General features: G+C 45.1%; 1 protein-coding gene across 1 annotated transcript in view; it reads left to right on the top strand.

Annotated features, from left to right (window-relative positions):
- Positions 1–24,993: 24,993 nt before the first annotated feature.
- PRKCQ (protein kinase C theta) overlaps positions 24,994–26,373 on the top strand; it is a 63,700-nt gene continuing 62,320 nt past the window's right edge. Inside the window, exon 1 of the mRNA XM_064442580.1 lies at positions 24,994–25,250. The gene's annotated coding sequence lies outside the window, so the exon portion shown is untranslated. The remainder of the gene's footprint in view (positions 25,251–26,373) is intronic.

Here is a 26,373-nt window from a genome sequence, read left to right as displayed (position 1 = left end):
TCTTCCAGGCAGTGTATTACTACTTTTCATTAGTTTAGTTTACTCCTTATACCATGAAATGTTCATTAATCACTCCCAAGGAGTCATGGTCGTGTGCCGTACAAGGGCTTGCCAAATGCAAACTCTTTGTTCCCTTTATTTCGGGGTAAGCTAACCAAAGCTGCCTCAGGCGTCTTGCTCATACCTGGTGGCTTTCAGTAAACGTGATGTGGCTTCGTGTCCGTGTTCATCCTGGTAGGCAAAGAATATTGCTTCCAGGATAACGGCTCCCGTCGTTGGTGAAAAAATGTGTAAAAATTACTTGGTATATAGATTGGTTGTTACTGTTTTCTGAAATGAGATTCACAACCTGACTTCTGTTGCTATGTATAAATGAGAGTGCCGCTGGAATACTGTTTAAGCTGCCTGCCAGCCCTGTAAGCCAATAAATCAAGGCCTGAAAGGCTCTAGAAAGTTTGCAAAGCTGAGGAGAGAGTTCCACTCCTTCAGTCCCTGCAGAGTTCATCTTCACAAGGATTCGTCTCCAGCACATTGCCCAAGACCTGATAGGCTTCCAGTGTTTTGGGAAGTTTCATTTTTGGTTACTCAGCGCAAGAATCGTAATAAAGCCTCGCCTTCAGGGGACAACACTCAGACTCTCATGAAGTCTATCCTTACCATGCCCTTTCCCTGTGGGCACAAAAATCCATCAGCAGCTCCAAAGGACTTCTGGAAGTCCTGTCCTAAGAGAACTGCTTGGGTTTCCTTCTCGTCCTGAATTTCCAGGGTTGAACTCTGATTATCCAGACATGTTCAGTGTGAATTAGTCTGACTTCAGGTGAGCACATCTCTGACATTTCATGGCCAATCTATTTCAATGTTAATTTATATATAACCTCTGTGCTGGTGTTCATGTCTATTTAACGTCACTACTTCCTCTCTAGTGCCTATCTTTCTGAAACAGAAAATCACCCATGATATTAAGATCAAACCGGAGAAACTCTTTCTTTATAAAGTTCAGGAAGCAATGAGTTTTTTATACACTGAAGGAGATATTTCATGCACTGTCTTTTTTTCCCATGGCATTGTTGCAAATGCATATTATAACCAGTGTTAGGTTTTTGAACTCAGGATTAACAATTCAGAGGTTAAAGGCAAACTTTTGTTAAGTTAGTCATAATTAAAACTTTTTTTTTCTACAATGCCCAGATGTATAGACAATCTTCTAACACCTTTTGTTTTCTATGCCATTTTTTCGTCTGTGACTCAGATGCATAATTTCCATTAAATGCAATGTGGGTTGAAACCTTGCATAGCCCGCTGAAATGTACCATGTTTCTCCTCTACGGTAGTTGCTCTTATTTGTGCTGTACAAAAATATTTACAGAAAAATACAAAGCTAGTCTCAGAGGTGGTGTAAGTGTGTGTGTTCAGAGAAATCATAAAATCGCAGTAAAATAAGATCTCAAGAGACCACATCCTCCATCATCTGTCCCAGGGTGGGATCAGCCCTACCCATTTCAGTTCCCTATATGTTTGCTTAATTCCTCCTTAAAATCTCCCACAAGTTTTTGTACATGTGCAAGTTCACCCGACTTGTTCTTAAAACCTCAAATGACAGAGCCTCTGCAACGTGCCTGCAGCAGCCGGTTCAGAGCTTCTCGGTCACAGCTGATGAAGCTTTTTCCCCAGTGTTTGCCCTAATTCCACCTTGTTGCAGCTTAAACCCGTTATTGCCAGGTCTGTTCCTATCACTGGAGCCAGTGGACCCATATCACAGCAAATGCCCTTTAGTATTTTAGGATTATAATTATCTTCAATGTAGATCCTTTTTTCCAAAGGAAGAATATATAGTAAGGCACCATTTTTTCCCCATAAATGCTTACTACCAAAAAGGGAAAGCAAGGAGAGAGAAAGTGATACTCCGAGAATGCCAGAACTCTGAAAGTCAGCCAAATAGTGTACTACACACTACCCCATATTACTTCTTATTTAATTAATAGCTCTATCCTGCAAACATTTGAACAATTTTATTCCAGTATGCCTGTGGACACATAAATAGTGGCAACATTCACGGAAACATCTTTCTTTTTTAAAGATTATGGGCTGTTCATTGGCTCCAGGCCTGATTTATAAGCCCGAACGGCTGAAGTCTGAATTGATCCTCATATTTCTTAAAAAAAGCACTGGAAAACAGCCTTCCCTTGAATTATTGCATTAAAAAAAATACAAAGAATATTCATACTTAGTCAGAAACCTACATGAGTAATAGGTTACCAGAATTTGCCATTGTCCAGGCAATTTTAGAGATTGCATCATCAGTTTTGTTTTGGCATGTCGTGCTGTCAGACAGTCTTCAAAAACTTCATATTTGAGATCTGCCTCAAAAATAAATCCTCTTTAAGTAGTGCATTTCAGAAACCTGTCAAAATACACAGGGTCCAATGGGTTCTAGTGAAGGTCAAAAGAATGTACACACACGTATATACACACATGCACGTGTGTATTATATATATAATTTCTGCAGTTTGAACACCAGATTTAGCCATAAAAACTCTATTCACTGTTTTTCTCTCTGTAATGGAAAAGATGAGTCAATCACTAACCCAGTGCTTGGGCCTGAATCTCTCCTCCCCAAAGCTGGCACAAAAGGAAGTAACCTAGATGAATTATTTGGAGTTACATCAGCATGAAAGTAGAGCAACTGAGAGAAGAATAATATTCCTCTGTAAAGCTGAAGAGGTTTATTTTAGCTTCATTTATTCCCAGGCTTTTCATCTGGGAACAGTGTTTTCTTTTAACTTCATATGGTGTAATGTGAGGCTGCTATAAAAACTCCTCTATTCTTTTGAAAGTCAGGCTTCCTTCTTCCTTTGTAACATCTGTGACCCTTGAAACTCCCATGGAGAATGCGTTCCTCAAAGACTTATTACGAGTGACTGATTCGAGGTGGGTTTTCAACTCGATTGCATTTTGTGTGACAGGGAATATAAGCAACATTGACCTAACCTTATCACCTGAGGCATGAAAAAAACAAATTAAAGTGCACGATTTGCATTTGCTGCAAGCATCCATGGCTGTTCACTCATGAGACCAATTTTATGGACTTGTTGGCCCCATATCCTGCAGGATCTGAGAGCCACATCTACGTGGCTTTTGCATAAGCCCAGCTCCAATTCATCCATCCTGTTGGATCCAATGCAGCCCATGGCAGCCCAAGCTGCCAGCAGATATCCAGGGCTCAGCTCACTCTGAGCACCTTGTTGTTATGTTGTACATTAGAAATCCCCCAAATTCTACCTGACACCTTCCTCCAGTTACATCCCTGCATCATTTAAAGCTTTTCTCGTATGGCTGAGATATGCCCACTGTTGTGGACCATACACAGCACCACATAACAGTAGATCAGGGAGGACAGGTAAGACACAAATCTTTGCTGTGTATCTGCAAAGGCCCTTTTAGCACTCATATTGCATTGGCTTTATTGGCATCGCGATGGCTCTAACATCTGTCACTGTATCCTCAATTACCCATCCTACTCCACCCATGGTCCACATCAATATCACCACCTCAATATACATGGACCAGCTGATACCAGTTGCAAAAAGGAAGTGGAAAGAGGACCTGGAATGAGCCCTGCGCACATCCAGAACTGCAAGTCAGGCTTAACTGGTGGACAAAATTAAAAAATATTTTGACAACCTTATGACATATATGTCTGGCAGTTGTGAAGCCAAGGGTTGGTGCTCCTCAGGAGCTCACTCCCAGGATGAGTGTTCAAGCTGAGCCAAGGAGATGGGGAGCTGAGGGGGCTGGGGCTGACCAGCTGCAGCCCTTCCACCTCATCTCAGTTCAGATATATTGCACAGCAAACACAGGAAATCGCTACCCAAGAACACAAACCAAAATATACACGGATCTTTAGTTTCATTTTAGCAGTACCAAAACGCAGCTGATCCTCATTAAAAGTATGATATCTGAAAGGCTGGAGGGAGGATGCACCTTTATAAGAGACAGAGTTGGCAGGAGCCTAGTATACTATCCTCAGCATCCCTCTATCACAAGGCAAAATCAGCCCTACCCACGACCTTCTCCGTTAATGTTTGTCCAAGTTATTTCGAAAAGAGAAAGAAATATTGGAGCTCCCATCCATTCCGCATGAAAGCTGTTCCAGTAATCACTAGTCCTAGCATTAAAAAGCTTTTTCAATGACTAAACTAATAATACGAGATGAAAAGTTCAATATGATTTATCGGTCACAAACTCTACAGATGTTTCTCTGTAAATATTCTCAGCAAAGTATATTTTTTTAAATTATTATTATGTTCCTGGGACTATTTCAGTTGCAGTGCAATCTGAAGATCTCAGTGTCAGGACAAAACTGAAGCAAGACATCAGTTCAAACCATCAGTCAAAGCTATCAGTCAAACCACAACCATCAGCCAAAGCAAACCAATCTGATCTTCTGGGACACCCTACACAGCAAAAGGCAAGGTCAACCCAGGAAGCCACTGGGGATATATTTCTTAAAAAGCAATGATTCAGAGAGGGATTAGAAAGTACACCCAAACGTCTAATGCAACCATCCCTTCCTGCAATTTCAGGCCAAAATATCTTGTTCTCAGCAGACACAGAGAAGAGACACACCTCTTTGCCACTATTGGCTTATTTGAAAGCTGTTGGCATATCCTGCTTTGCTGCTCGACCTAAACATCCTCGGTGTCTTCCATCCTTTGCCGTGGCCAAGGTCCTTACACCCTGATCCTTGTTACCATCGTCTGGCCTCCTCCTCAAATAACCTTGGAGCCCACCTGGCACCCACTGCAATCAAAGAGAAGATGACCTCTAGATGGTCCAGCCTTTAAGTACAGGCTTCCCAGGCTGCACTAAAACAGCAGCTTTTCCCTTCACATGGAGTCTGAGCTCAGAAAGACCTGCCCGTTGCATCCAGTCTGGTTGTATTTTTACTGTTCGAGCAACAAACTAAGATTTGGTTGGAAGCAGTTCCTTGATACTTTGGTTTCCTTTTCAGTTCTTGTTCCCCTGTTTTGTTTTGTTTTGTTTTATTTTATTTTATTATTTTATTTTATTTTATTTTATTTTATTTTATTTTATTTTATTTTATTTTATTTTATTTTATTTTATTTTATATCTCAGGATGATTCAGAAACTAAGAGGAACCCAAGGGGACTGCAGCCACCAGGATTTATTTGCTGCAGCAATCCTGGAAGCGGCACAAGGCATCAAGCTGTGTGTTGTGCTGCATTTCAGATCCTGCCATCTCCTCCTGCCTGTCGCTCTGTTTCCATGAGATTTTCCCATCCCTGGAGCAGCGTTGGCAAAATGAATGGCAGGACTGGTCCCAATCCTGTGAAATCTGTCCTCTGCACTGCTTTAAACTGTTCTAGCAACCTCTTTAGTGAAAGCCACTGGTCAGCTGTGGGGGAAGGTGGTAAAACCAACCAGAGTTGTTAATTTCTGAAATATTTATGATTCAGATCCACAGACCTAAAGTTTGTCAGCATGAAGATGTCACTATGATACTGTTGAAGCTGCAAAGTGAACTCAACAGAGTAAAACTAGCATAAATTTTCAAATGGACACTCTTATTTTGATGCAGGCAATCTTCTCTTGTACAGCAACGCCATGAAAGCAGGGTAAAGGCAAACCAAAATATATCAGCCTGTCAATGAAAGAAATACGTGTTCCCAGCAATTCGTATTGACAAGGCTGTGTTAGGTTAATTAGCTTGGTAGTCAACAGCATTGCACATCAGTTAACCTTTGCTTTGAGCTTCTCAGCTTGTACTTTTCTCTTTTAAAAAATAAAAAGCAATGTTGGGGAAAGATGTCACATCTTGCATGACTCCAGACAGCAGCTGGAACATAGATAAGTTTCTACTTAAAAAAACCTTTCTCCAAAAGACTTTTAAGCTGGGCTTCTATGTCCACAACTTGGTCCTTCTTTTTTTCCTCCTTAAATCTCTCCATTGCTCTGTGCAATGTATGTGTTGCCTCTCGCTACAAACCTTGTGTTACTTACATCCTTCAGACATCAGTGTTACAGAAACACTCTTATTAAAAAGTCAAATGAATAATACATTAAGGAGGATTTCTCTGTAAACATGTCTTTCATGTCTTGTGTTTACTTACTTGTAAAAGAACATGAAAGAGAGAGCTTTGCTTTACAGCTCGAGAGAAAGGTGCGGAGAAAGATGACAAAGATGATAAAAAAGTGTGGAATAGCAGCCTGGGGAGGAACACTTAAATAACCTTGGACTCATTTACAGGCTGAAGAGGTGGCTGAGGGAGTACGAGAAAGGTCTGCCACACTTCTACCCCTCTCCTAAATGGTTTTCTGTTGTTTGACATCAAACTGACAGACTGCAAGGAGCATTCCCACAGTGGCTCTCCTGGCTCTGCAGATGCTGTAAAATGAAAGAGGGACAGGGAATAAGCTCAAGGCGTGGGCTGCTGCCTGTAGGCTTCACACCCACCAATGTATCCTCATGCCACATTCAGAGGTAGAAGAAGTTTGCTGTCATGTTACTGCTATGAAGCACAACTCTGGCAGGCTCCTCTCCAGCCTTACTGTTGTGACCTTGACCTGAAAACAAGATAATATAAATAAAACAAGACGTGGACAGGCTGGAAGGGGCCCAGAGAAGGGCCACCAAGATGATCAGAGGACTGGGAAGCTGCCATACGAGGATAGGCGGGGAGAGCTGGGTTTGTTCAGCCTTGAGAAAAGGAGGCTCAGAGGGGATCTCATCCCCACGTACCAGTACTTAAGGGGTGGCTACAAAGAAGATGGAGACTCCCATTTTACACGGAGTCCCATGGAGAGGACAAGGGGGATGGACACAAATTGCTCTTGGGGAGATTCCGATTGGACACCAGAGGGAGATTTTTCACAGTGAGGACAGTCACCATTGGAATAATCTCCCCAGGGAAGGGGTTGACTCGGCCACGTTGGACACCTTTAAGAGTTGCCTGGACAGGGTGCTGGGCCATCTTGTCTAGACTGTGCTTGCCCTAGAAAGGTTGGACTAGATGATCCCTGAGGTCCCTTCCAACCTGGGATTCTGGGATTCTGTGATAATAAAGGTATGCAGATAACAAAACTGTCTCAGGACCAGACTAAGTTCTGATTATTTCACATTTCACAAAAAGAGGCAGATGGTAAAAGATGGAGACCTATCCCCACCCACAAGGCTGCAGTTGTAAACACAACCCCTATTAGACCATGGAGAATCCACACAGGAGAAGCCTCTGTGCTCCTGCTTGGGCCCAGCAGCAAATGCACAGGTAATTAGTGGAATGACTTCTTTCTTTTTTAAAACTGTCAGCTTGGAAATAACCCACCCCAGCGCTGCATTCTCCTTCTGTGGGAGAAGGGGAAACTGAGGCAGGGAACTTGCTCTCTGCTGTCGAAGAGAAGAAGACCCCAGATTTCCTGAGCTGGGTGCTTCACCCCCCGCATCGCACCGCTGTGCAACAACTTAAGCTGTACAATTGCCAGCTCTGCTTTCATGGGACAGTGGCTGCAGCGGGCGGTTACAGAGAAGGAGCCCAAAAAATCCCTTTCAGCAGCTCTCGTGTAGTCTGCCAGCATCTGGACAGCCCACAGTTTCCCCAGTCTAAAACAATTCCCCCACCAACGCAAATATTCCTTTCCTTGAGGGGAAGGGAGGCCAGTCGATGTTTTGGGGGAAGGAGGAAACCAGCCTACTTGGCTAGATCATGGGAGGTACCTCATCATGAAAGATTGTGGTAGAAATAATCAGTGAAACACAAAAGAAGACAGGATATTATCTCCACCAGACATGATTAAGAGCATTGTTTGGATTTCAGAGAATTGGTCAATGAATTTTTTGCCTTCCAGGAGAATTGTGCTGCAGGATTTTGGTTTATACCTGAGAAACTTGTTTCCCAACTGCAGGTAGAAGGTTGGAAAGTGGGAGAGACATATGAGCCCAAGCCATAGCCTGCATTTTCAATGGGCATCAGACAGTCCTTGAGTGAGGGAGTTTGTATGATTCCCTTCTGTAGACTGTCAACTCTGAAAACTAATGATGACAGGGTACTGCAGGCTGGAATCAAAAAGTGTGGGGAACCACCTGGAGATGAACACTTCAGTGAAGAACATGGATCATGTTTTAATTGCCTTCTCTATTTCTGGATTTCAGTGGAATGCTCCTAAATCAGTCATTAATCAATCGAATCCCCATGAGAAAGAGTCAGGGCTTGTTTCACTTACCTAAACGTAGATGCCCGGGGCCATCTGAGATGCCCGGGGTATCTGAGATGCTCAGATAAGGCTGGCTACGTGGGACCTGTGCCTTTCTGGATGTGTGGCTAGAAGCTGAACATGATTGCATGATACTCTGGCACATCTGAAATGGCACTACACCTGTCTGGCACCCTCAAAGTCCAGGCACCCTGCTACAAAATCAGCCATTTTCTGCACAGAATATGACATTTAAGTGCAATCCAGAAAGTGATAAGCCTGTAAATGCCAAGAAAAGTTAAAGAGCAGTCTGACACTTCACAGCCAAGCAGCTAATCCCCGAAGTATTTTACTAACTTTTATTTTAAGCTTTTCTTTAGCAAGCATAACATGTCTGAATACAAATTATCACAAAGATCAAGATGTTCAGATCTGAAAATACCTCACAACAACTGTCTGCTTTAACCTTTCCATATTTTACATATTTTTCCCTTATAATCATGTTCCACCCACTACAGGATTTCAGAAGCACTGGAAGGCAATGCTTCTGTGGAGCGTATGTGTTAGAACATAATATCTGCTATAAAGTGTTGGCTGGGAATTACTAGAAAGTGTCCTGAAACAAATGTTCTTCATTAGACCTATGCTAATTCAGATCATATCATTTTGAAGCAAGAAAGTACATGCAAATAACATCTGTCTCGTAACAGGAAAATGACCCAAGCCTAAAAGTTTGAGTCTGGATCTAGATCTTACACCTCATGAAGTGTCAAGAGCTCCAGGCTTGGGATCTTGCTGAATAAAACATCAGAAAAAAATTAGAAATAAGACTAACAGCAGCACAGAGACGGCCGTGCATCCAGGGTCTCTGATGACCCCAACAGGCAAGGCAGGCGTGGAGGCACAGGCATCAGATAAATTCAGTAATCAGGTAAGGGAGATCATACATCAAGTCTCTAACAGCTACAAGAATGAAATGCAGATGTACTGTAACCATCTACTGGTCTGTTATCCGTACAATTGACACTCCTGTCGCAGCTGTTCAGTGTACCAGCCACATTTGCCAGGGACGGAGTGGAACATGGTGAGGACAACTAGAGGTGGTTAGCCACATCTTCACAGGAATGGGTTTACCTGGAAAATTCTCAGGATCCCTCCCTTCCTTCCCCCATTAGCATGTTGGCAGAGCAGATGTTCTTATATCATATTGATTTGCACACCGTAGATTTACACCAGCCTGTGTCTGTTCACAAGAGATATTTATACCCGAAGAAAACAAGGTAAACCTGACATGTCTGGTGTCACCTTGGTCCCCATGGAGGATGAGGGCCAGCCTGGAGCTTACTGTTCAAGAACAGTGTGGAACAGAAGAAGGTGGCAAGAAAGACCTCAGAGGCTGAGAAAACATCATCTACAAGGAAAAGCAGACTGAACTGGAGCACCGTGCCATAAGACAAATTCAGTGCAGGCAGGTGGGTGCCCAGTCTCTGAGAGTTAGTAATGGCAAATGAACCAAAGAAAACCATAATAGGCCAAACACACAGGAATACCTCCTTCAATACTCCCAGCCTCCAGCAACTTGTATTTCCAGGACTTCCTAAACCAGAAAGGGTCTGCTGGAACTTAATAACCCTCAAGGGATTTTTATTTGTGTATTTGTCTAGGGGCTTTCTGAACCTGCCTAAGCTTTCAGTGGTCACAACACCCACCAGTGAAGGTGTTTCATAACTTAGTTACAGATCTTGCATGCTGCATGAAGAACTACACCTGCATGTTTCCTTGAACCTATTTCTTTCATGTAATTTGAGATAATTTTATGTTCCTGTACTGGAAAAGGCTGTGGCCAATGATCTCTTACATGTCTCAATGGCACTTATGATTTTATAGGTCTGTGTCATATCATAGGATAAGAAGTCAGAGACTGCAGGTGCATTGTAGTGGATTTGAGTTAGATGTTAAGGAAAAATCATCTTTATAGTGGTAAAGAGAATGAGATGCTGAAATAGATTGTATACTAAGAGGAGTGAGCTTGATTGTATATCTGTCAGGAAGGCAATCAATCACGTTCATGGTGCAGATTATCCCACTCTGAAGTATATGTCCATGCTCAGTCAATTAAATTGCATTTTAAACACCATTGACTATTGAAAGATCTCCAGTGACAACCACGGAGCCTCAGCAGCCTCCTCTCGAGGAGATAACTAAAGTTTGAGGAGAAGAATCCCACCCATTTGAGTCAACCCAGGCAAAGCAGGACTGCCAAACTTCCATCTTTAGCAAATCTTTACCAGTCACTAAAAGCTACTGAAATGCCATGACAATGATTTGAGCTAATGCCTTCAAGTACTTGCTTTTCCTAAGTATTCTTTGATGCCAAGCACACACCACACCAGTTCAACTCCCATGTATTCTTCTGACTTTGCAAATTGTGTAGTGAAGCTGCAAACAGTGGCTGTGCTCTGCCAGGTCACAGAGAAGATGTGAAGCCAAGACACTGAAATATGGTAGGAAAGGATAGCATCACCTGAGTTTCCTTGTGCTCAGCAGAGCCCTGTAATAGATGTTTTCCCCTGTGACAGTCTAATGCTGTGGCTTTGTGCACCAGGATGCTTCCTCCTGTCCCAAACCTACAGGAACTTGAGGGATCCACAGCTGGCCTCCTCCTTCCCCAGTTGTCTTCAGTACCTTTTCTGTTTGAGTTTTGTCCTTCAGACCTTCCTTAGGCCAAGCGAGAATCCCTCAAAGTCCATGAAGGGATAGCCACTGACTTCAGAAGGGCTTGGCTCACCCAGAATTACTTCCCTGGTGGAAACAACTAAAAGAGGACCTTTGCTTTGACAGGCATCACCAGCTCAGCCAAGACACAACATCCTCAGCACCAAGGACCTACCTGGATTCCACACCCCATATCCACGTGAGTATTTGGGCTCCTAAATCATAGCTACATTAAAGGCAGTAGAAAGAAGAAGCCTCAACAGTTCCATGTCCAAGGTCCCTCATGGAGCTGATTCCTCAGTCAGAACCATGTGTAGTGACTACAATCAGTCATTATGGCTAATTTTGTGTCAGATGGCTAATTCACCATCCCTCCCCATTCCTTCCAGGCACCTTTCATTACCCCTACATCTAATTAGCTAGACCTAAAGGAATGCTAAAATAATTTTTTTCATGAATAATGGCCCCTCTTAAATCTATGTACCATAATAATGGCAATTAATTTGAACAGGCCATTTAAAAGCTATTGTACTGAGCTCAGCACAAGCCCAATTGACATCCAAAAGCCTTTTATAACCCAGTACTCTCTGCACTATCATCAGTTATCTCCTAATTAAACAACAAAGTTCCCGTGCAATGCCCCAGTTAGATATCATTACCAAACATTTTGCCATCACTTAGTGGATTAATGTGGCTAATTAAACAACTTGCAGCACAGAGGCAAGATCATGGCATGACACTTGAAATGAGGTGTGCAAATCTCTATAAATTGTTTGAAGTCAAAACCTGCTTAGCCTATATTGACAAAAAGGATTACTTTAAAAGTCAATAGCTTTATTTTTTTTTTCCCATCCTGGGGAATAAAACCAAAACACGTCCCACAAACTCCAATAACAAATTGCCATTGGTAATGTTGGCCTTTCTATGCTCAAAAAAGAGACAGCCCCTTTGCTCAAAGTTTGTAGGGGGTGGGAGTGTGAGGGTTTTACAACAAGAGTTTGATGAAAAATCTCCCAATAAATTTTTCATCACCTGAATTCTTCAGCTTCACCTATGCACCTGCTGGGAGGACCTCACCCCATACTGGAGCTCAACTTTACCTCTAACAGGGAACTCCTGCTGGAACTCTTCATATGCCACTATAACCAGTAAAAAGAGTTTGGGGGTGATGATTTCATTCCATCAGCAGGCAATCCTGCTGCTGGGAGTGACCAAGCCCAGGTTTCTACTGCTGTGATTGCTTTAGTATTTCCAGATCCAGCCTACTTCCAGGAAACTCGTGGGTTTGCAGGTTGAGCCTCAGTGGCTGCCAGGTTTCCAGTTTGTGATGCAGCTGCCGCTTTCCAGCTGTTGTTCAGCTAACATCCACCTTGCAGGATCTCCGTTCTGAATTGTACATGTCAGATCAACAGCTATGGAAAAACTTGAAGGTCTGTTTAACCTAAAGGAGAAGAATTTGAATTGTAAACCCGTGCTATATGGGAGGCCACTCATAGTACACCTGTCTGTCTCCACTGACCCTAGGTGATTGATTAGCTGGGGTTAGACATCTGACATCCAAATTCTGGAGTCAGAAATTTCTCATAACTCATGCCACCAGCCACAATGGGTTCCTAATCCACAATAAGGAGCACATCACTAATGAAATGCTTATAATCTCTAAAGGAGCAACCTTACCCAGGACACAGCATAGCATTGCAATTTTCTGTTTACAGCAGCTGAGAGTGTGAAAAAGCACTTTTAGGATGTCTGAGATTCCTGCTTGGAGCTGTACTGGGGACTGTTCACATGTCCCGGTGGCCCTGATGACTATGTTGATGGCTCAAATCCATGACAGCAAAGGACAAACCCAAATCACTCTTATTTTTCCCTAGGAAGCAGGGGTAACCAACAACCTGCTAGTGAAAAAATATCTTAGAAAACATGATGAGGTGGTACAGTAATAAACAGCATGCTAGGTATTTTCGTGGCCTAAGCTATGTCTGACGATGTGCAGAGGGTTCAGATTTGTATTCAGATAAGGCGATCACAGTGAAACTGAAACTCCCTGCATGATAACTAATTCTTACTAATGTCAAGGATGTTGCCTGAATTATAAAATCTGAGGCACCTACAAGAAGAAGCATGTCCCAGATTATGTTGTTGGGTAGCGCTCCAAAAATACCCATGAAACGGTTGGCTCATACACTCTCCACCAGGAGGCACTCAATAAATCACTTTTAGGTGATCGCTTGCAGGTGAAGACCTTGACTTTTCACTTCATCTGCCCGGCTGTGTTGGGCAGTGGCTTCTCTGTTCTTCTCTTTGTGTTAAATTGGGCACAGAAGGATTCAAAGCGAAACTTGCACACACACACATATGAAAATGATCCCTTTGGTTTTTCTGTGGTTTACAGTTTGGTCACCAAACTGCTTTGGAAGACTGGTTGATACCTGACTGTATCTCTGGCAGGTTGGATGGAGGTATCCTGGTTATCCACCTGGATTCTGCTGTGGCTCTCACTGTGTTCACCACTCTAGGATGCCACTGCCTGACCCCAGACTAATGCGGTCATATGTCACAAGGATTAGAATAAAACCTACTCATGTACGAATGAGCACTTCCTGCCTTCCTTTCAGCCTCACATATATCGTCATCCTTTGCTTATTATAGTGCCCAGTGCCCAGTCACAAGTGATCGCTTCCCCTTTTTCCCTTTATGCTGCAGAGTATTGTGCAAACAGAAAACCAGTCCCTGTCCAAACAGAACAAACTGATCACAGGGAGGAAAAGCATGTTAGAATCATAGAACCATTAAGGTTGGAAAAGACCTCTAAGATCATCAAGCCCAACTGTCAACCCAACACCCCCAGGCCTCCTACACCATGCCCTGAAGTGCCATGTTTACACGTTATTTGAGCAAGGGGTACAAATGCTTGCTCATGGGCTTGGCAGAGCAGCCTAACAAAGAACGGGCAAATAGACCTGTGCAATAAGAAAAGTGATACGTCAAAATTCAGGTCGCAGGAGGAAGGCCAGATCCAGGAGATGGTTAGCGAGTGGATTGGTGGCGTAAGTTAGACAGTGGAACAACTCCTCCAACACATAGGTGACAGCCTGGTCAGCTGGAGAGCTAGTGCCAACTCTACTGCAAGGAACCTGGAAAACAAGGTGTCACAACTGAGGACACTTGGGCAGGTTAGATAGGAACAGCCACCTCCTCCGCAGTCCTCAGCAGGAACAGCAAAAGCAAAATTGCATCAGTTCCGTTTAAGTGGCAAGCAAATGGCTGTGCAATATCAGCTGGTGCTGTAGTTCTTAAACTTGTACCTCTCCTGCTCCACGTATTCCAGATTATCCCCCCAAATACAGACGTGCACTTTCTGAAATCTCCCCACATTGTCTTGCCCATCTCTGAAATTTTTCTCATTTTCCCTTGTGTCCATAAGTCTTCTCAGCTGACGGACTGATGGTGACTCAGACGCCGTACTGAGGCACTGAAGCAAGGATTAAAGGTTCAAGCACAGAAGAGTCAGTCTGTCTACTTCCACACTCCTTACTCAGTAGAGAGGGAAAAATGGCTATACAGGTATTATAACAGCCTGAAATAGCTTCCCTGGCTCCGTCATGTCATTGGTATTGCAAAGTATGTCCCCACCCTTCCAATATCTGGACAAGTGCAAGACCAATAGCGAGACTGGTGGAAAATATAAATATATAGATGCATAAATACTCACATAGGCAGATGGGACGCAAGACTGTTCTGTTACTGAAGCTCTCTTTTGTCATCTGGGCATCTCTTTTTATATCTCTAGGCTGCTGCCACCTCCTGTTTGCCCTGCCGCTGGAGATTCAAGGCCCTCTTCTTAGACTTAGATGCAGACATCTGTGGCAATATCCCGGGGTGCCTGTGGGTGTTGTATATATACACAGGCTCTTTTGATATCCTCTGTAGATTATGGTCTTGCTACAGCCCTGCATCTAAACATATCTGCAGATTACACATGGTTACGTATGGATGTAGGTTTGTATGCATGCACACCTTGCCTTTGGTTATTTGTATGCCTTTAGATTAATGAACAATGGTTTTGCTATCCAGAGTTTTCTGGCTCTTAAAAAGCGTGGTTTTTCTTCTTAAACTAAGTTCTTAACCTGCATCTTAAGTTACTCTCTCAGTAAACCCCAAACACAGGACGGTCCATTTAACTTTTGATTCCAACCATTTCACCACCTCGCTTTCTCTCACAAGCACATTCCTCCTGTCCCCAGAGACTCAAAAGAAACAACGCCTTTCACTGACACTGAACTAAAATTTTTCAAGTATTTCTATTGATCCAGACTTCTAAAATGATTGGAGGTGTGCCTACTGTGGTTTAAATGAGCAAAACCCGGCTCAAGTCAATGAACCTTTTCTGATTTACAAGGAGCTGCCTCTTTGACTTTACTGTCTTGTCAAGTTGGATCTGAATTAGACAGGCAGTTCTTAATGAAAGAGAAATTCTACATGAATTTCAGAATCCAAAGCTATAAGTCCTAAAGGGAATATACACTGCCTCACCATCACAGTTATTATTTAGCATTCATGTTTCACTAGCATCTTGATGTTAGCCATGGTGAAAAGCTATCATGCTACAACTTGTCCAGAACTGTAGAAGTGGCAATTGTTGTCCCAAACAGCTTGAAAATTTCAATAAAAAAGAACTGGGGGAACAGGAGGGCACTACTAGAATGAAATTACAAAACCAGCTGCATAGTCTTCAATGCTAAGGGTACCAATGTTGCAAAAAGTCAGGGCCCTGGTACTGCATCACCTCCCAATTGTAACACGGACCTGATTCCCCATTATTGAACGTGCAGTCGCCTAAGAAATAAAATGAATTGAGAGTTTGTGCAGTGACATTTTTAAACATGTACTGACTTTTAGGGAAAGCCCACGATGAATATTAAACAAGCCCCTGCATTTCCTAGGGTTGCTGTGTAGGACCTGACTTTCCTTTCTCGGTTATGTGCCGTGACCTTTTAAAATCATATTTGTCACTGCATGGTTCCTCTGCTTCTTCAGCCTTATTCATTCCGGGACTTCAAGAGAATTAAGTCTCTTCTGTTGCTAGAAGAAAGCCCTGGATTCTCTCATCTGGAAAAGGACTTTTGACTAACGCTACTGTGCATGGAAGAGTGCTCAGCAATTATAAGACCAGCTGAGTACAAACCAGAGGTGCAAATGAAAAGAATTGCAGGTTTCAGTTGTTACTTTTGAGGCATTTAGTGTTATAGCACCTTGATGCTTTACACGACACCTGGATTAAGTCCAAATCTTCAAGGCTGTACTGAAAGATAAAACACAAAGCCTACTTGTTACCTAAGTCCCAGTTAAGCCTTCAAAATAGACTTCAGGTACAACTACAGTGCTGCACTTGCCTCCTGTGTGGGGGACCTTCCATGATACAGTCATTTAATTTCAGGATACATTTGAGCTCTTTCTTATATATCCTGAAGGAAATGACAGGCCTGGATAAACCACTTTGGATCAGACAGTGACTGTAGTTTTGGTTTTCCTTTCCACCATTTGTTTTTCCTTGTATTTGCAGGCACTATCGAGCAGGCTAGTCATCTAATCCTTTCTGAAAGCTCTCTCTAAGAACTAAATGAAGCCAGAGGTAAAAATGATTCATATACAGTCATGTTTATCGTTGTCTGGAAAGCAAAGTGTTCAAACCAAATCCGCCAGAGACAAAATAGCCTGAGCTGTGACCGTGATGACCTACTTTTAATAATACGTGAACTCTTCAGAACTGGGTGGGTGGGGTAAATGCGTGAGGCCCCTGGTGCATGGCTAGGAGATATCCTACAGGAAAGGATGCTCTGCAGCCTTTTCACCCTTCAGATCCTGACCTTCTCTAAGCAGAGATGTGACTACATCATGAAGTAGTGCTAGGGCTTTCATCTGTTTACCAACACACAAGAGCACTGAACACACAGCAGTCCAAAGGACTTGCCGACAGTTGTTAGGTTATCCTAAAGTTGTATTCTCACTGCTGTAGTGATGAAGACAATATACGAAGATGACTGTGATCTGATGCACAGATATCGACTTCTTGATATGATCAATGAAGCCTTCCTCCCCCACATCTGTACTGTCACAGAATAACTCCTTGAAATAGCTACAACAGCTTGTTATTTCCACACTGTACTGCAAGGCAGGCAGCAACACTGGCATCCCCGAAACCAGCCCAAGTGAGGCAACATCATCTGTGTTCACACCTACCCAAACCGAGTGCCCTCGCTGTGTGCTGGCCCAAATCACAACCACGCTGTACATGTGTTCTTCCTGTCCCTCTATCGCAGCCCTCTCATCTTCCCACGTTATGGCTTAGACAGGGTACTGAAGGTCATCTACAGGACTAATCTATCCTTAATTTCTTACCCTTTTTTCTCCTCCGGTCTCCTAACATGAGTGTGGAGTTTTCAAGGCTTCTGTCTACCCTGTCAGACCCCTTGACCACAGTGGACATGATGCTCACACAGAGCACAGAGTTATGGTTCTAAGGGGTTGATGGAGTGGTCTTCAGTCATTTGTAGGAAAGTAGTAATGCACAGTGAGCACACAGCCAAGCCACAGCCGTGAAATGCCTGGGGATCTCCCTTTGATTTCTTCCCTCACTGAAATTCCATTTCTAGTCCTGCTAGCAATGCTGCAGGTACTTGGGTACTTAAGTGGGTTACAGCCTGTTGACTGTGGCCAGTGACAGAAAGGGAAGATCATTGCTTACCTTACCTCCAAGTACCTTCCTAATCCTCCTGACCCTAGCTGACACCTCTGTAGCATCTACCTCTGAAGCACAGCTCTCCTGGCTGCCAGAGCTGGCCTGAGGGCACTTGGTTTTCAAAGGGAAGCTGACACATTTAGTACCATCTAATCTTGTTGTCTTCCATGCTGCTGAAAATTGAGTCCATCGTGTCTCTTGCTCGGTGTCCCAAAGCTGAGGTCATTGATGGAAAAAGCACCTGGACACCCAGCATCTTCCAGTGAACAGAAGCTATTGTGGAAAGTCATCATTTTGAGAATTTTGTGGCCATAATAGAAAGGATGTGACAATGGTTCCCTTAACCAGAGCCTGATATGTTTCCATCAGCCAGCACTGATGGTAAATGTACTCACATCAGACGTTTTCATAGCACCATGAAGAAAAAGATTTGACCTTTCACCTTAACCACTAAAAGAAAGCAAGCCAGCAAACCCACTCCTCACCCAAAATATTCACCACAAGGAGGTCAGGTCTTAAACGTTACCGTCAGCAGCCTCTGCTCACCCCATCTTACATTTACTCTGCAGCAAAGACAGATTACTGGGAAATTTCGAAGGAGCGTGCACACCGCAGCACCCAACTGAATAACTCATTATTAGCAAAATTTCACTGGGAAAAAACACTGCCTGCTGGCGTCCTTGTTTCTTGTGAATAGACCAATTCAAAATAATTAGGAGGCCAGGTCATGTGAGAAACACAGAGAGAATTCAGAGACACAAAACAAAGACCTTTACAGGTCATCCTTGGCTCATGCCTGCTCAAGGTTATGTTACAAAGGAGCTGTAGAAAGTACAGAAAGGGGTCTTTTTCGGCTGGCTGCTCCCAGCTAGGATGTGACACTGGTGCAAAGCAAGCGCAGAGGTAGATCAGCACTCATTTTGCAGCACCAAGAAGGTGACAGCATGGCCTCAGCGCACAGTGGGGTAGGAGAATGGCAGTGGGGTGAGGGGCTGCTCAGCATCCCCGCGTTGGGTTGTGAGGGAGGCAGAGTGGACTGAGTCAGGGTTTAGCAGGCTTAGCCCACCACACCTTTCATACTATGTCTCAGTTTCACATCCCTGTTCGTTAAACCACTGATGATTTCTCTCAAAGACGTTCTTGGAAAACGCACTACTGAGATCATGAAGACCACTAATGGGCATCTCCATATGCCTTTGGTGAAAGCTCCCACTTGGTGTTTACATCTCCAGTGGCTGTGAGCACATGTACCAGATACTGCAGATCATGGAGTCTTTCCCATGCTAGATCAGCTCTTCCTTTGGCTAAGTCGTCACCACCTGGAGCTGCTTCTGGCACTAATTCATGCCATGACTCAGGAAAGACTCTCCAATGGGATGAGTCTCCATCTTCTCCCCTGCCAGGCCTGACCTGTCAGTTCTCACCACATGCCTTCTAAACAGGTTCAAGTGCAAAAGACACCTTGAGACAAGATATCTGGGGACTTATAGTGTGGGGATGCATGACTGCTTACCCAAGAGCTAGACATTGGCCGTCTGTGTCGCTAGGCTTCAGTCACCTCTCTATAAAAGGGGGAAAGCTGTTCCTTTTTAGGGCACAACAAGGATAAATACATTTAAAAATATGAGATGCTAATATATTGGATGTAAAAGACTTTAGTCCTGCCTTAGACAATCTGTTCTGTGGGGCTTTCCTCCTCCAGACTGCCTTGCATAAAGGATGCTATTTGCCGTTAGGAGTTGGTCCCTTTTAGGAGCTTATACAGCACCCACCATAAGGGGTTTCTGTGTCGGACACCCAGCACTTCTGAAATACTAGGGATAAACTGCTTTGAGATACTGCAGTGTATAACCCAGTATCAGAGCTATCAGGCAAAACTTCTCAACTCCTCTCCATTACATGAGACAGCATTCATTTAAGATCCAAATGTGTATTAACATCATGGCGTCTTACTGTTCTTTCTGACAAACTATTTTATTTGAAAAATAGGAATCTGTGACTGTCTGTCTGCTGAAACTGCACAGATCACAGAGTCCCAAACTGGTGGGGGCTGGCAGGGACCCCTGGAGCTCACCCCGTCCCACCCCCTGCTGGAGCAGGCACCCCCAGAGCAGGGGCACAGGGCCGCGTCCAGGCGGGGGGTGAATGTCTCCAGGGAAGGGACCCCACAGCCTCTCTGGGCAAAGATAATAATAATTTTAAAAAAACATTCCTGGATTCCTGGGAGGAGGGTTCAAACCCTTTATGAGTGCATGATCACTAGATCTAATGCTCCCTTACGAGCTGGGCAGCTGGGGCCCATTAATTTGGAGGAGGTGACTTTGTCTCCAGGGAGAACATCTGCCCCACCTCAGCAAGCATCATAAGCATATTCTAGCCATGATGCTTATTTCAGATTTCAGTTATGCTTCAGCTTAAATTGTGGTACAGGCTTCAGCCATGGGAGGACACCATGGTGTAAATTGTCAGCAACAAGGCTCAAAACCCAGACATCCAGATCTAAAACTGAAAACACCTCTCATGTTAAAAAGAAAAAAAAAAGCCCTGTATTGTTAGCACAGGAGCTGCAGAAGATTGATCAACCTCCCAGTCATCTTGTCCTTACAGTACCCTCTAGAGGGGTGCAAATTTCTGTGCTGAATACCAATGCAGTTACAAAGACAAATGTGAGCACACTTGAAATCCTGCTGATCTCAACCTCTGTGACCTCCCTGGGCAATGACTTCTGATAATCCCAACCAAATTTAAACTAACGCTCTTTTAACTGGGAAGACAGTAAATACAGAGGATATATAAATACGCTACAAAATGAGCCCAATGCAATTTGGTTTCCCAAAGAGGTTGTGGACTCTCCATCCCTAGCGCTATTCAAAAGCTGTCTGGGCATGGTCCTGGGCCACCAGCTCTATGTGGCCTTGCTTGAGCAGGAGGCTGGACAAGGTGGCCTCCAGAGGCCCCTTCCAGCCTCAACCATTCTGTGACTCTGTGATTTCGAAGATCGTTACTGTTGACTTTGCTTCACATTTCCCCATGCAATTAACTAATGCTATCAAAAGCACTAGGAATGGCAGAATATGTGTGCCAGCAGTCCCACAACCCCCAAACTGGGCAGTTTGTCTCCGAGGGTGGTCAGCAGCTAATGCCCAGGCACAAGGACAGACCAAGCTTGGAGTAGGCTTTCGATCATCCCCATTTCAGGGAGACTTACTAGAGATGGTGTCTTTGTGCACAAGTCAGTGAAGGGCTATTGCTTTCACACAAGCCATGGGCAACTGTTCTCAGGAAAGGAGAGGACCTTTTGCTTACAAATGACTGTAGCTGTTTCAAAGCACCACACCTCTCATGTAGTGTCAGCTAGAGCGTGTGGTCACATACCATGAACATTTCGGCTCTGGAGTTGGCTGGGGAGGTTTTTACCCACTCCCACCCCTCCACCACCCACCCCACCTCTTCCCCACCACCACTGTGTTCGCTCAGCCCTTCACATGGCCATGCCCTGCAAAAACGATGCCTGTTACAGGCAAAGGACAACCCGTTGTTTTTGGTTTTTTTCTTCGGTTTTGCTTTGCTTGTTTTTCTTAAATCCAGACCGTTTTGCTGCTCTGGCTGAGAGCACAGTGAGGCAATCTGTTGAGTCAGCAAAGTGAGGAAGCCATAACCTGTTGTGGGGAGGCAGGACACAAGCAGGAGGGAGGCAGAGTGTGGGAACCAGCATGTGAGGGCAGGTAGTGGCTTTGCCTCCCTCAACCTGCGCCTTAAAATGCATTTTACGCATCTGATCGAATTATTTGGAATGCCATCAGCTCATGGCTGCTGACAAACCATAGTACTGAGCCCAAAATGACTGAATAGGGACTGATAAGAAGCTTTGAATCTTTATAAAATCACAGCTGAGCAAACTTTATGGACTGGGAACACACGTGTCGTGTGTTCGGTTGGTCCTTGGCGTGAGACTAACAACTCTTGCAGGGTACTGCAACACCACCAGTGATACGACCAGCATCACAGCTGATTTATTTCTCTCTATAACTTGAAAGGGCCAATACATATCTCCAGTCAAGGAGGGTCAAGGGAGTAAAATCAAACCGGACCTTGTAGAAAGATTCTCCCATAATTACTCAACCTTTTCTGGTGAAGCCTGGGAGATATTCACTGTCACACTGTATTTTGCAAGTGGTTTGATTTGCTCACTGCATTTCCTGTCCTTTTCTGCGGAGGCCGGGGAGCTCCCGAGCTGGAAGTGTGTAACAGCTAGGTGGACAGACCTCTCTTGGGAGTGGGAGGTTTGGGGAGTGTCAGACCTGCCGTAGAGCAGAAGGGATGAAGTGACCTCTCTGGTCCTTTTCAAGTCCTTATTTAATGACTGCTAGAAGAGACTGAAATGTAACTTTCATGTTAACATGCAGGGCACACTTTGAGCAAAACTGGAAACCTTTAGGGGAGGAAAATAAAAGAAAAAACCCAGTTTTAGTGCTATTTTAACATTGAAAATTATCTAACCTTCTATGTTTCCTTCTTAATTTTTCAAGCGCAATGACTCAATAACTGAGTTTCAATTAATTCAAAGCAAAGACAAAGGAATATTTCACCTTCTTTCACAGCAGTTATTAACTGTGTTCCCTAGCTATTTTTTCCCCACACCTCCTTTAAATTAACAACAAACTGCAAATAATCATCCTTGAAAACCAAACAACAGAGATGAAATATTTTGAGAATGAAACTCTTCAGAAAGGCCCATTGCCCAGGCAAAACGCTCAATCAGTTTGATTTTTTTTTTTCTTACTGAAAATGTGGGTGGTTTTCAAATACAGGAAAGAAAACACGATGGCTTGTGGTGATATTTTCCACCAGAAAGATGCATCTTTAAGGGCTTTTGGTTTCCAAATACCTACACCCACAGGAGTGGCCTCGTCTGTTGTAGAAGGCAATGCCTGATTAGTTGTACAAGTCAAATTAAATGACAATAATAATATACAGCAGTCGATGCATGTTTCGGTGGAAGCTCTGTGTCAGCTGGGTAATTAATATGGCAGCTGCCTCCCAGGCTCCAGCACTGTCGGTTTTAAATATGCAAAAAGCTGCTGCTGCAAAAAAGAAGAAAACCTGTTCTCTGTGTCCCTGCTGGATAGGATCTAGTTGAAGATGTCCCTGCTCACTGCAGGGGGGGTTGGACTAGATGACCTTTAAAGGTCCCTTCTAACCCCAAACCATTCTATGATTCTATAACAAGTGGGCTTAAATCCCGCCAAGGGAGGTCTAGGTTACATGTTACGGGAACGCTTTCTGGCAATGAAGGACAGCTTTGGGACAGACTCTGGCTGTCACCAGAGGTCTGGAGAGACAAGATGGGTGAATGTCCCCTTAGAAAAGGCTCATATTGGTTTCTCCATGGGGCAGGGGCTGGAAGATGTCCTGCCAAGGCTTTTTCCTGCTCTGAGACCTTGTCGTTGCACAGCCAAATGTTTAACTGAGAGAGGACGCAGGCTGAAGCCCTTTTCTGCCCCTGTGTTGGAGCTAAGTGGCCCAATGTGCTGCTTTGTGTGTGATATCCGGAAACTAATCCTGAGCCTAAAAATTTGCAGATCTGCATCATTTCCTATAGGCAAAGTGATCCTCATGCAAGCGGCTGCTATGTCATGCTCTGTCCCCAGGTGGGATCTGGTGTATGTGGGGGGGATTATCAATGGGGCCAGAGAATGGGGGAGTGACCATGGGGCTGCATTGTGGCTGGGGATGCCCACTGCAATGCCCAAAGCTTGCGCTCACCTGGTCTCAGTGCAGGTGGATACGATGGTCCTCCAACCATCACGTTCCTGTGCAAATTGTAGCAACACCATCAGCAACCAGTGGAGCTGAAAACTTAAGCTTAGCATGGAAATATATAGGATTTTAATTATCTACAGCTCACCTTGACTTGGGGTGAAAGAACCTCTTCTGCATGGTTGTAGTATCAACACCACACCCCATGCCTCCCCAGCGTAACGCACTCTGACGCGGACAGGAAGGATGGATATGTAAGTTAATGGTGTGTTTGCAATTAAGATGCAAAATCATCTGCCTCATGAAATGGCTTTTTCTCTCCTGCTGGTAGCAGGAATAGGTATTATACTCAGATCAAATTGTTCCAGAAAATAAGATAGAACCCCTTGTTGAAAGCAATTTATTGCCCCTGATTTGCAAAAGCTCATTGGCCTTTGCCTTGCCTTGCCTTGCCTCCCCTTTCTTTATTTTAATGCATAGTTTACATTTTAGGAATCAGCAGCAAGGGAAAAATAATGACGACAGTATTCAAAGGACCATCCCAGTCTGTTCAAAGTGAACACTTCCAGGTCCTAAGATTTCAAAACACCTCACTTGGCTGATCTCAAACAAAACAGCTCCTTTACAGGTCTGGCAGGTGCCGCGTTCTGCAGCCCTAACAGCATATTGACCTCTGAGGGAAACACCTTGAGGATCTTCTCCAGAGAGTTAGGACCCACAGAAGGTACCTGAACATGGCCTCATGTCTTCTATGGGTACGTCAGGGGTGTGAAGGTCATCTGTAGGTTTCCCTGCTATAGCTGTAATCATTTTTGTTTGACTGTTAGCAGCAGCAAAGCCCCCTAGTCTCCCCCTGTGCTCCTACAGGAGTTCTCACAGTCTTCTCCAAAACCTTTTGTTCCCCAAATTTTGGGGGTTTCCTTTCCTGCTTGTTGCTCCTCTCCCAGGTTCCCAGGCCCATTTCCCTCTCTGCATTCACAGCCCCCAGCACCACGGCTAACCTTATACAGCACGGGAAGAAGCCAGTGGACCCGAGAAGGTCCCCCAGGGGATGTCCCAGGCAAAACCCACCTCTGACACCCTCAAGCTCTGAAAGGGGTGCACCAAACAGGTACCACCTGGCCTTCTTTCATACAGCAACCTGGTGCGAGGTTGAGCCTGACTGGATAAGAGATGTTTCAAACACCCATGGCCAAGAACGTAACACAGTGGGACAGATGAGCGAGGAAGGACTTCCCCTCTGCACCCCTCAGCAAACCTCCCCGGCTAGCCACAACGACAAGGCTCTGCAACCTGGAAAAAAAATCATGTTTTCCTAATTATTCCATTCTTTTAGGTGAGAATTTCTTTGCAGCCATGGTTTTCCTGTCTTCAAAAGGGGGTTCTGTGCACGCAGCCCCGAAGTGGGGCTCTTTGCAGGGCTGCACACGATGCTCACCTCCCAGCCCCCGGGAACCGGGCCCTTTTTGGGGGCAAAGACGGGAGGAGGGCCGGGGGGGGGCGGGGGTGCGCGGAGCGCGGAGCGGGGTGGTGCCGAGGAGGAGGAGGAGGAGGAGGAGGGGGAGGAAGAGGCGGCGAGGGCAGCCCCGGCGGTGGCAGCGGGAGGCCCGGCGTGCGCTTCCCCCGCGGGCCGCGGCGGCGGGGCGGGGGCGGCTGCGGCGGGCAGCGCTGCGCCGCTCCGAGCCGGGCCCAGCCGAGCCGGGTTTTACCGGGCGGAGCCCAGCAGAGCCGGGTTGAACTGCGCTCAAGCCGTGCCAAAGCCGAGCCGAACCAGGCTGCGCCGAGCCGAACCGGGTTAATCCGAGCCGGGCTGCGCGGGCAGCAGGTACTGCCTGCGGAGCGGTGCGGAGCGAAGGGCGGCGGGGGTTGCGCGGGTAGGGCCGGGCGGGGCGTCCCGCTGCGGGGCGATGTGCGGGGGGCTGGCGGGGAGCGGGTGAGACCCCCGGGCGCAGGCGGAGCGCAGGGCAGCGCGGTGGGTGCGCAGGAGGAGCGCAGGGGGCGCGGTGGGTGCGCAGGAGGAGCGCAGGGCAGCGCGGTGGGTGCGCAGGAGGAGCGCAGGGGGCGCGCAGGAGGCGCGCAGGGCAGGAGGGAGAACCTGTGCCCAGCGGGGCAGCGACAGCGAGAAAGTTTAGGGCACTATTTGGTGCTGTTGGCATTTAATTTTACCCGGGACGCTGCCCAGGACGCTCTGCTTCAGCTGTCGGTTCTTGTCCTGTTAACGGGATTTTAAAGTTGTCAACTTGGCACTTAGTCAAAGAGTCCTTTTTCTTTTTTTTTTTTTCCTTCTTAAATAAGAGTTTAAATTACTTTCAGGTTCTATACCTGATGTCTTTTGCGAGTGTTTGTGGTTTCGTAATCACATTTTCCTGCCTTTAAAAAAGTGTTGTTTTCTCCCATGTGCCTTCATGCAACACAAAGTAGAGGGGAAAATGAGAAAAACAATGAAAACCAACTATAGCCAAAGTGTTATTCAACACAGTAAACAAACTGGGGAAAATATAGAGGGAAAATACTTTCCCCCACTAGGTTCTGTGATGTTTTGTAGGTGTTTCTTGGTTACAGCAGGATGTAATAAGACAGCCAGATGGGAGTCTAGTTTTAGAGGTGATGTTGTATCTCGGTAACTGGGTATACCATTTTCGGATCGAGTTTGTAATATTCTACTTGTAATATTCTACAAACGAGCGCTGTGGTAAGTTTGAAAGCAGGTTTGAGCGGTAAAAAGAAATGAACGGTCTCCATCCCTCCTCCGCTGCGTAGTGTTGTGAGCTGCATTTCCTTTTGAAGGAGGGGACTCGAAAACCCAGCCTGGCTGCTCGGTCCTGAGACCTGGGTTTTGTTCCCTGCATGCACGTTGAATGCTAACGAAGTTAAACTCTTGGGTGTAATCGGAGCCTTTTTAACATAACTACAGTGCAACTAACTAACTCGGCTGCACGTTAATCTCC

Source organism: Phalacrocorax carbo, chromosome 1, assembly GCF_963921805.1.
Source record: "Phalacrocorax carbo chromosome 1, bPhaCar2.1, whole genome shotgun sequence".
NCBI classification, from domain to species: domain Eukaryota; kingdom Metazoa; phylum Chordata; class Aves; order Suliformes; family Phalacrocoracidae; genus Phalacrocorax; species Phalacrocorax carbo.
The sequence above is the reverse complement of the archived record's forward strand: the minus strand, read 5'-3'. Positions and strand labels throughout refer to the sequence as shown.